Genomic DNA, 9840 nt, shown 5'->3' on the forward strand with positions numbered 1-9840 from the left:
TTTCGGGCCGTGAAGATAGAAAAAACAATAGTGGAGAATAATAAGCATAATATTATTTGAGTGTTGTTTCCAATCATTTGCATTGAATATTCCTATACATGGTGGATACGGTGGAAGATCGAGGACCTTGGACCAAAGTAGAATAATTCCCATTATTATTTTTATAATCACCAAAATTCATTTCTGTTTGTGCATACCCTAGCCGGAATAATCATTATGCCAATCTTTGGACAGCTAAGTAGGAAAATCAATATATTATTGTAGTAACTAATCCCTCGGCTTTAATTCTTTCAAAAGTTGAGAAATTTTGCTGGTAGGGTTCGGAAAATTGAGATTATTTCCCCCCATGGTTTTTTTTTGCAAGGCCCTGCTATTGGAAAGTATACCTCCTGATATTCGTCAACTGATGTGGATGCAGGTAGATGGTGATCCAGCACAATTTGATAGACGTGTTAGAAACGAGTTGGATAGACAATATCCAAATAGATGGATAGGACGAGGAGGTCAACAGAACTGGCCAGCCAGTTCTCCGGTCTTTACAAGTTTCGACAATTTTTTATGGGGATATACCAAAATAATTGTTCACGATACACCGCCAACGACACCTCAGGATATGAAAGTATGAATAAGGAAAGTGTTTCGTCCCATATCGCAAAATATATTATCCAGGGTTCAGCACTCATTTCAAGAAAGACTTCGCCTGTGCATCGAGAATAATGGACACCATTTTGAGCATTTATTAATATGATACACTATTTATGATTCTTAATTTTTCGATAAAATCCTTTTTTGCTTTTCATTGCAATACAGGATGTTCCATTGTTGAGATGAAAAAATTACTCATAAGTGAAATATATAAACGCCTTTTGTGTGAAAAGCAGAAGAGATAGGTATATGGAAACCCAATATAGTTTTGAAGGAAATCTACTTTTGCGTCAGATTACAACACTGTATATGGGGTGTTTCATTCAGCTTTTTCCCCAAAAATAAGGCTCCGGAACTGCCCGAAATGTCTAAATTATTCAAAGTTTAGAGACTGTAGACTTTATATAGGCTCATTTCATTGAGAAAATTGAAATAAATATCTGGAATATTTTCATATTGTTGTAAATCATGCCCTAAAGAAAATAACGCCGGCCGCCACTGGAAGCCATAAACCAACTATGACGTAGCTAAGAGCGCGCGAATGTTCGACGTTCGCCACCGTTCCAGGCGTGGCGTTACTTTGAGAATAATGCTACCGACTTCGATGGAATTTCAAGGAATATTCTGGCGCCTTCGATTGCCGAATATAAGCGCCATCCACTCGCCCATCGCCACAGTCAAGCGGAAGTGACAGTGCGGTACGTGGAGCGATCTAGTAAGGCGATAGATATTCGAATAATAGTCGAAGTTTTAGTTGAAGTGTTTGTTGTATTTATAAAGTGGAATGGAGTTAAGTTTGATTATTGTTCAGTTTAGTTGACTACTGGGGAACCCACGGGGAATAACGTAACAATATGTTCTCATGTGCATATGGAGAGAGCCATCAACATCTGAATTACGATATATAGCAGTGACAAGTGCAAGTGCCACCCTCACATCGACAGAAGAGTTAAATTTTGTGAGATCCTCACGAAATTCGTATGTATGACTTTGTTGTACATCATACGTTATTTTGGATGAATTTACCTTTTATCTTGAGAGGAAAATGAATTGTCAAAATTTTCGATCCTGAAGTGATTCAAATATATTTCACGTCAAATTCACATCCAATATTTCCAAAATTAAATTTTGTGGCAGGAATTTGGGGTGATCCTTTTGTTGGACCATTCTTTCGTAATCAAACCTAAATGCTGAGGAATATACATCATATTCAACTAAGGCTAATATATTAGAAGTTCTGGACAAAATAAAATTTAAATTTTTTAATTTCAACACTTGTATTTCGAAAACGCTATATTTTTAGACAATGGTTCATCAAGAAAATATTGATGAATTGATTCTCAAAATCTCAACTTTGCATTTCGAAATCGCTTGAAACAACAACTGTTTTGAATTTTTGGAAAAATATTTATTGAAATCATCAATATTTTCACAGATAATGAAATTCATTCCAAATTGAATACACAAATGAAAACATAATATTTGACAGTTGTTGTTTTCAAAAAAATTTTTGAGCTACGGATCATTAATAACAATTTTCAATTGACTGGTTGTGTCAAGTTAGTCATTGTTCTTGTTGACCCACTAACGTTTGCAAAATTGAAATATGTTAGAAACCTAGTTCTGCAGATATTGAATGGAAGCTTCAGCAGATATGCCTTGTATAAACACTTGATGTGCAGATACACAACAGTTGAATCATTGGATAGGAACAAAATTTCAATTTGTTTGAATAACGGAATAAGTTCTCCTTCTCGAATGAATCTTTTCCTTCTTCCCAATCAGGAATATATACGTATCTACGCGAAAGTAAATATAGTACGGGCCAACTGAGAGAGCGCAGAAACGTAAAATCTTTCTCTGTTGAACGACTCCGCCCACTTGCGTCATATTTTGCCAATGTACTATCGAAATCAGTTTGTGTGACCAATAACTATCTTCTGGGGCGAGTACAATTTGGTTTCAAATGCGCGTCAAAATTTCATCTCAGTTGGCGCGTAAACTCTTTGGAAAGTTGAATATCTGAATCTGAAACATAGGATTCAATCAGTAGATGACTAACATGCTAACCCCTGATGATGTTATTGAAAAAATATGTATAAAATATGTTTTTTCCGTTAACCAGGTATCGCACCCCTACGAACGACAACCCTCGAAGTCGAAACCTGTGCCAGCTACGGACTAACGAAGTCTTACTTTCCAACGTGTGATTCCTAAGACGGGTTAGATGATAGCTAGTGAAAATCGAGCGTGCAGCCTGCGGCTTGAACCATCGAATCACACATCGGCCAATTGACTGAGTGAACAAAGCACCCACGTCGAACCTTCCGGCCACCGACCGATGTAAACTTGATGAGATTCAATCTTCCATTGAATCACGTCGATAGAAGAATACGATGTAACTATTGTTAACTATCATTTTGCAATGATTTTGGCTGTGAGACAACTGGGTGAGAGGGTGGTTCAAAATGTATCCGGCCCAATAAAGAAAACACAATCATTTTGGAATGAAATATATTTTCACATCCTGAACCTTGGATCATAATATAGTTGAGTATTCGAATATTTTCACCCCTTGTCCCATACCTGTGATGTCAATTAATTTACCTATTTTTCAGGTATTTTCAAATAGGTGGCAATGAAGTTTTCATAAAATATACCTCATCATAGTGTTTCGTAGTTATAAAAGAGATAGCTTCATGACCAGAATTCAGTTTGTGCAAACATTCGAAACAAGAAAAACTCGATTTTGAAGTAGTGGAAACAGCTGATGGCAACTTCATTATTTTCATCATCGTACCCCTGTCTCATCATGTCGTTGCAGTCAATGGCAAGTTTTTTCAGAGACACTATGATCGTGTCAACCAATGGTTGTGGAGTTGTATTATTGACTTTCACAAATCCGAGATTATTTTCTTTCACTGCATAACAAGTTTCGACCTTTTTTGTGTATCTAACACATAGTGGAAGTTGTTCATGTCCCGAAATATCGCAGTTTCCTCTACAAAACCGAAGGTTTTCGCTTCATTCAAATATTTTACAATTTTCTTCTGAATCATTTTCCCACAAATCGATATCGGATCATTTTGGACCTTGGCGGTCATATATGTCGCGTTCAGAGCAATGTTTTCACTGTGTTTGAGCAATTTTGTATTCCATCCTCATTCTTAAGATGGCTCTGAAATTGCTGTCATTTGTGACTGACTCCTCATAAGTCATAGAAACAGGGCCAGAATCGTTTGTTCCTCTCGAAGCCAGTTCTTGACGCCCACAAAACTTTATAGTTTCCACAATTGCTGTTTGCAGATTAAGTGGTGACAACTTTTAGCTGGGACACAGTGTATAATGTAACACACCGATTCTGTACCTTCTCATAATTTTTGCAAAACATTTCTACGCAGTTTCACGACACGCTCGTAATTGCTATTGATTCCTAAATGATTCTCAGTTCTTCGAATATCAAATTTTGCCTGCATTAAAATTGTTGCTTCACATTTGAAACAAATAAATGAATATTTCGTTTTATTACTACGCACTAGAAAACATATAATTACGTTTCAGAAACAAATAATAATTTGTGAAAATACACAAATAACCTCAATAAATCTAGTTATCCTTCAGACAGACCCGGCCTAGCATAATTTGTTTCCAATGACATCATAAACACATAATTTTATGAAAGCTCGGAACAGTGGTGTTTCCATTTTCATAGCTCTAAAGTTTGCCAAACTTTAATGATATGTTTCAACTCTCTTGGTGACGAACAGGAAAATAAATTTTGAACAAAATCGTAACGATAGTTGAAAAGTATTGAAAATAGTTTATAGTTAATTCAGACTGAATTTTATCTCTCCAAAATTGAAGTGAATTATATCTTACCGTCAGTACCATTCTGTTACCAATGTGAACATTCACTATATTTCGAACTTGGAGAGCAGTGTAAAGTCAAAAATGCTAAATAATCACCTTCCCAGAAGCTTGTTGATTGAAATGATGCAAATCTATTGAACAATGACTTGAAGATAACTCATTATTACATTACATATAACAAAACGGAAGAAACTCTGGTTCACTTGCTAGTCAATGAACTAAATTGTGAATCCTGTCCCTCCCAAATGTCCCCTCCGCTACTTCAATGTTTCTTTGGTAACCATGAATGCAGGAGATGTATTGCGATATCTAAAAAGTGTTTCATATGCACTTTACCCAGAAAATCAGGAAGAAATTGTTTTTTGGAGAGACTGTGTTTCAAACAACACTAAAATGTTCTTTTGCCAACGAAGTTTGCCTTTTCTCAAATAGGTTGAAGCTCATGAAAAAATTTGCATCTTTGGCGCAAATACAAAGGATGATTATGAAAAAACTGTTTGAAAAAGTTAGACCAAACAAAGAGCTGATGTCGGGAAAGGTGAGTTATTTAAATTTGTCATTTGCCATATGGGTATTTTCAAAATTACTTCTTCTCTTTACGATTATTTTCTGTATAAAAATGTGTTTTTGTTCAACTGTCACAGAATTTGACATTTCTACATCTCTGTTGATGCGTGAATGTCCACTTTTTTCACCGTGGAAAATAGACATTTTTTCACTGTCAAAGTAAACATGAAATATTACGTTTTGAAAGTTTTATTTTTGAGAAAGTCAATTATTAATCGATCATTCATCATAAAACAATTTTATTATTTGGAATAATAATCAATTGTAATGTGAGTTAATTCCACATATTCGTCAGATATTTTAGTTTGTTTGGAAGAAGATAGACAATTCGATATTTTGTTAAAAATCTCAAATTTGTTATTCAAACAATCTTCGGTGTATGCTTCTGCTACGGAGGCAGCTTTTCAGCCACCGTGATGTTTCATGAATGTATAGTTGCCCCCTGCATTGTATAGAAGAGTGACAGAGATTCTCCTGAAACAGTGACCTGTGTAGCTCTCATATATGTCTTTTCCCAGCTATTTCATAATCAAGCTGGTTGATACATTTTCCTGTCGAATATTCCGAATATGATCTATTATTTTTTGTATGAGGCGGCCGTATTGCTCTATACTTGCGGTATATCTCAATGTTATCAGAATTTGAAACAGTGAAGGTTCTTGTGTAGTAGGTCTTTGAATTGGGTATTTTATCAATAGAAATAGATCTATAGATATATGTAATAATTCTTCAACTGTTTCTTGACGTACCATTCACGAAATTGGTCATATTATGTTGTCACATAAACTTACTTGGATTTGGCCGATAACATATTAGATACTATTGCATTTGCTTTCTCAGATATATCTATTCGAGTAATACTACTACCATTAAAATCAACATCCATCTTCTTGAATATAACTTGAAATTGAAGCAACTACGATCGAACAGGTCAAAAAGTCTAACACGCGGCTTGTCAACAAATCGTCAATAGTAACAACACAGAAAGACCACTGGATGTTGTGAAATTGTATTGTAAGTATTGATATTATCAAGGATAGAATGTATGAAAAATATAAATATTACTAAGTTATTTTGAGCTGAGTTTTTTCAGACAGGACAAATTTCTATATTCCATTTCACTGAGAACATTGAATACCATTTTCAAGACAACAAAACGTTGCTAGCAACGGCTATCAAATTCGCAAAAATGATCGATCCATTGTATCTCACGAAAAATTGTGAGTAGATGAACAACACCGAGACGAGCTCAAAACCTCATGTATTTTCTTATGGAGCTAAACTTTTTGCAATTTTTGGTTCAAACATGTGACGTCATCGACGCAGGATGGAATGAATATCGTAGCGATTCAAGCGTGGAACTCCGCCCCTCGGCCCCCTTGGTACTCCGCCTCACCTATCAGCCCCCTTAGTACTCCGCCCTCGTCCCCCTTGGCACTCCGCATCACTGCTCAGGCCCCCTTGTCACGTGATTTTGATTAAAACAAGTTTATAGTTATTAGATTCGAACCTGAATTGTCCGGGTGCTAGATATTGTCCTTAGCCTCTACATCAATGTAAGATATTGAAAGTAACTGCGAATGTTGGGTATTTATAGCGTTAGTTTTGTCGGGACCGAAATTGACTCATTCATTATACTTGACAGCATTTTTTTGATTTCCGTAGAATGTTAGGAAAGTTGTAATCGTCATTATCATGTTGAAGATAGGAAAATATACTTAGATTAGGGAAATAATTAATATTTCATATAAATATGTGTATATGTGTCTAAGAGCGAGAGACGCGTGTGACGTAATCGAGGCAAAGAGAGATGGAGATGGAATCGAGGTTATACGCTGCCAATGCCAGCATTGCAGGGTCGACGTTGCCGGTTGTACAATAAATCATTGTTTATGGGGCAATGTAGTGTTGCCGGTTTGAAAATGAAGAGTAAGTAATACTACTGTGTGCGGGATATCTCAAAATACATCATTGAAAGAAAAAAACATGACGTCGAAGTGTACAGGGTGCGTCAAAATATATCATTTGAGAAAAAACATGTCAGTTTAAGAGAAACCCGAAAGTGTCGAGGGGTTACGTGTTGTGGACTCAACGTGAGGGCAATGGGGGAGCGACGTATTCAGCAATGAGATTTTGCATGACTTTCGACCGTTTTTGCGTGCGTTTCCGACCGTTTTTCGTGCGTTTTCGACCGTTCTTCGTGCGTTTTCGACCGTTTTTCGTGCATTTACGATCGTTTTGCGTGTGTTTTCGACCGTTTTGCGTCCGAACGTTTTACATGCGATCGTTTTTCGTGCATTTTCGACCGTTTTGCATACGTTTTATATTTTTGTTGAGGGTATCATGAGGCGGTGAGGTTAGATGAAAGAGAAGAAATGATTCAGAAATTTATTATACATTTTTATTTTGGTGATATATCACAAAGCCATTTGTATAAAATATCTACGTTTCGGAGACTGCAATTGTAGTTGGTTTGGTTGGGAATGTGATGCATACAAGGTGAGGCACCTTCGTTATTGTCGAATGTGGGAATCATTCATGTTGTATTTTCATAGCCCTCCAAATTCACAACGCGTGTAGGTATATTCTTCTTGTGAAATTTTTCAGTCAGAAAGTCATGTTTTTGATATCCACGCACATAAATGACATCGGTATAACCCACATATTTCATTTCAGAAGATCGAGTGTTACATTTCATAACGGAAATGAAATGACAGCAATACATTTTGAAACTGTTTTTCTGAAAGTGAATCATGTATTTAGCGATTTTTAGACATTAAAAAAATTGTATTTCAGTTTGACCAATATATTTCATTTCATAGGATCGAGTGTCCGTGCTATATATCATAACAGATATAAAATGACAGGAATACATTCCACACCTGTTATTCTGAAAGAGAATCATGTTTTTTGCGATTAGTAGACTCATTCAAATAATTGTATTCAAGTATGACCAACATTCAGCATTTCGAAGATTGAGTGTGTAATTTCATCACAAATATGAAATAACTGGAATGAATTTTACATCTGCTATTCTGAAAGAGAATAAGACACATTCAAAAAATTGTATTTCAGTAAGACATACATATTTCATTTCATAAGATCGAGTGTTATATTTCATAACAAATATAATATGACAGCAATACATTTCACATTTGTTATTTTGAGAAAGAATCATGTATCTTGCGATTCATAGACTCATTCATGAAATTGCATTAAAGCATGACCAACATATTCCATATCATAATATCGAGTGTTGAATTTCATATAAAATTATGAAATTACAGAAATACATTTCATATCTGTTAGTCTGAAAGAGAATCATGCATCTTGCGATTCATAAACTCATTCAAGAAATTGTATTCAGGTATCACCAGAATATTCCATTCCATAATATCAAGTGTTGAATTTGATAACCATAATAGAATGACAGCAATACATTTCGCATCTGTTTTCCCGAATGAGAATCATGTATCTTGCGATTTTTAGACTTTTAAGAAATTGTATTCAAGTATGAAACAGATTTTCCATTTTATAAGATTATTTACAGATATAAAATGACAGCAATACATTATACATCAGTTTTTTTCAAAAGAATCATGTATCTTGCGATTTATAGACTCTTTCAAGAAATTGTATTCAAGTAAGGCCAACATATTTCGTATTAAAAGATCGAGTGTTATATTTCATAGCAAATATAAAATAAGAGCAATACATTTCACATCTGTTATTCTGAAAGATAATCAGACACATTCAAGAAGTTATATTTCAGTATGACCCACACATTTCATTTCATAAGATCTAGTGTTATATTTCATAACAAATATAAAATGACAGCAATACATTCCACATCTGTTATTCTGAAAAAGAATCATGTATCTTGCAATTTATAGACTCCTTTAAAGAATTGCATTTAAGTATGACCAACATATTCGATTCCATAATATCGAGTGTTGAATTTCGTGATATAAATAAAATGACTGCAATACATTTCGCATCTGTTTTTCCGAAAAGGAATCATGTATCTTGCGATTTTTAGAAATTCAAGAAATTGTATTTCAGAATAACACACATTTTCCATTTTATAGGAATAATAACAAATAGGAAATGACAGAAATACATCCTACATCAGTTTTTATGGAAGAGAATCATGTATCTTGACATTTATAGACTCATTCAAAAAAATTGTATTCAAATATGACCAACATATTTCGTATTATAAGATCGAGTATTATATTTCATAACAAATATGAAATAACAGCAATACTCTTCACGACTGTTTTCCTGAAAAAAAATGAGACACATTCAAGAAGATATATTTCAGTATGACCCACATATTTCATTTCATAAGATCGAGTGTTACATTTCATATCAATATGAAATGACAGCAATACATTCTGCATTTGTTTTTCTGGAAGAGAATCATGTATCTTGCGATTTTTAGACATTCAAGAAATTGTATTTCAGTCTGACCAACATATACCATTTCATAAGATTGACTGTTATATTTCATACCAAATATAAAATGACAGAGGAACATATAACACCTGTTATTCTAAAAGAGAATCATGTATCTTGCGAATAATAGACTCATTCAAAAAATTGTATACGAATACGACCATCATTTTCCATTTTGAAGATTGAGTGTGAAATTTCATTACGAATATAAAATAACAGGAATACATTTTACATCTATTATTCTGAAAGGGAATAAGACACATTCAAAAAGTTGTATTTCAGTATGACACACATATTTCA

General features: G+C 34.5%; 1 long non-coding RNA gene across 1 annotated transcript in view; it reads left to right on the plus strand.

Annotated features, from left to right (window-relative positions):
• The window catches only part of LOC141481363 (uncharacterized), a 165666-nt gene that overhangs the window by 134133 nt on the left and 21693 nt on the right, over window positions 1–9840 (plus strand). The window lies entirely within an intron of this gene.

The sequence above is a fragment of the Leptinotarsa decemlineata genome, unplaced genomic scaffold (genome assembly GCF_025532065.1).
Source record: "Leptinotarsa decemlineata unplaced genomic scaffold, Ldec_3_MD MMD2_tig00000157_RagTag_RagTag, whole genome shotgun sequence".
In the NCBI taxonomy this organism is placed as follows: domain Eukaryota; kingdom Metazoa; phylum Arthropoda; class Insecta; order Coleoptera; family Chrysomelidae; genus Leptinotarsa; species Leptinotarsa decemlineata.